The sequence below is a fragment of the Lathyrus oleraceus genome, chromosome 4, assembly GCF_024323335.1.
Source record: "Lathyrus oleraceus cultivar Zhongwan6 chromosome 4, CAAS_Psat_ZW6_1.0, whole genome shotgun sequence".
Classification (NCBI taxonomy): domain Eukaryota; kingdom Viridiplantae; phylum Streptophyta; class Magnoliopsida; order Fabales; family Fabaceae; genus Lathyrus; species Lathyrus oleraceus.
In genome coordinates this window covers 275,438,851-275,441,057 of record NC_066582.1, presented here as the reverse complement: position 1 = coordinate 275,441,057, position 2,207 = coordinate 275,438,851, and the positions used below count along the sequence as shown (strand labels likewise).

The window sequence follows — 2,207 nt, the reverse complement described above, 5'->3', positions numbered from 1 at the left end:
AAAGATCTAAAAAGGCTTGCAGGCATTTTAGTAAATCTTTGTGATGGCATGGAGGAAATTGTTACTTGGCATGATGGACCACAAGCACGATTAATGTTTCCTGAAGTAACCTTCATGAAACTGTACGGCCTGCCAAATGTGAAGCGTTTCTATAATGGGGGACATATAGAATGTCCAAAACTGAAGCAGTTGGCTGTGGACTTTTGTGATAAGCTGGGCGTGTTCACAACAGAAACCACAAATGAAGAAAGACAAGCAGTTTTCTTAGCCGAAAAGAGAATTAGTCATACTTGGTTCAAGAAGGTCAAGAAGAGAGTATGGAGTGTGCATCCAAAATTGTAGAAAGGGTTGTCGATGTTTTGTTGGACCTGACTATTCGACATGTGGGTTACATCTTCTATTACAAGGAAAATGTTAATGAGCTACGCAGTATTGATGAAAAGCTAAGTCTTCAAAGAAAGAGGCTGGAACATGCGGTAGCTGAAACTGAGGATAATCTGGGAATAACTGAAAGTGATGTTACAGCTTGGCTTCAGAAAATGGATAAAACTAGAACTGAAACAGAGGAGTTTCAAAATGATGAAGGCCACACGAAGACAAGGTTTTCCAGTGGTTTATTTCATTACTTCAGGAACAGGCATAGACTAGGGAGAAAAGCCGAGAAGAAGCAATTTTACGATGCCAAGCTAGGCCAGCTTCTAGACGAGTTTTCTCAGATTCTCATTGTTAACGCTGACAATGTTGGACCAAAGCAGCTTCAGAATAGTCGAAGCGGTCTACATGGGGATTCTGTAGTTCTTATGGGGAAGAATACTATGATGAAGAGATCTGTTAGGATTCATGCTGAGAAGACTGGGAACAATGCTTTTATCAACCTGATTCCTCTCCTTGTTGGAAACGTTGGTTTGATTTTCACCAAAGGAGATTTGAAAGAGGTTAGCGATGAAGTTTCCAAGTACAAGGTTGGAGCTCCTGCTCGTGTTGGTTTGGTTGCTCCCATTGATGTTGTTATTCCACCAGGCAACACAGGGCTCGACCCATCCCAAACCTCTTTCTTCCAGGTGCTCAACATCCCACAAAGATTAACAAGGGTACTGTTGAAATCATTACACCTGTTGAACTCGTCAAGAAGGGAGACAAGGTTAGATATTCCGAAGCTACAAAATAATTACCAAGCAGTAAAATTTCAAAGAATACCCGAATTGGCATTAAGACAAAACAGAGGGAGAAAGCTTGAGTTCAGATTACCGTTCCGAAATTTAGCATCAAAAAGGACCGCTCAAATTTCTGAGCACCGAAAGGACTTGGCTGGGATATTTCTTGGATCCACCATAGCAATCCGAAAACCCTAATTCACAGAACATAAATAGGGGAAAGCGAATCAGTAAGGGGACGGAGAAATTAACGGCGAAAAAAGTTTCAAAAAGGAAAAACCCTAATTCTTTGGAGGAGCCGCGCTACTGTTCACCAACGAAAAAGAGGTCGACGGCAAGGAGAAACGAAAACCATAGTGGTTCTTGGTGGTGAAGAGTGGAAGATCAAAAACCGGTTCAGACGGAACCTTACCTACATTCGTCGGTCAATCTCGCCGCAACCGATTAGTTTCTTTTTCGAGTTTCTATTTCCATCTCTGCTTCCTTGATGCTTCCATTTGTGTGGTTATTGCTGTTAAATCTTTGTTCTTCAAAAAGGAAAAGAAACATGATTTCTGTGTTAAGTTGAACTTGTCTGTTGTTAATGCTTCTGGTTTGTTAACTTGTTTTTCTTTTAACCAATACAACGCAAGTTTTGAACATATGTATTAATGAATACAAATTAATATCAACAACTCAGTTTGGTTGAGTTGGTAGGGGTGTCGTTTGGCAAGCCCTAGGGTACGGGTTCGATACCCCATTTCTTACATTCTGTTTTCTTTTTCTTTTTTTTTTACTCCTTTTTATTTTATTTTATTATTCTCATTTTCTAGACACTTGTTGATTTTAAATGTTTGTCTTTGTCTTTGATTTTAATGTTAAACATCGATTTTTTTAATTTATGGATTTGACATCTTTCTTGTTATTTATCCATGATTATTTTTTATCGATATAGTGATAGTATTTCGCCGCGTTTCGATTAATCACATATGACATTTTGATTATTGTCAACATGCGCAAACCGGCTTTGAGCACATTATTTAGGTTTTGTATGTCCCTCAATTTCCATCCGTG

At 39.1% G+C, this 2,207-nt stretch overlaps 1 pseudogene; it reads left to right on the top strand.

Annotated features, from left to right (window-relative positions):
* Positions 1-302: 302 nt before the first annotated feature.
* On the top strand, positions 303-1,168 carry LOC127137080 (60S acidic ribosomal protein P0-like; annotated as a pseudogene).
* Positions 1,169-2,207: the final 1,039 nt, after the last annotated feature.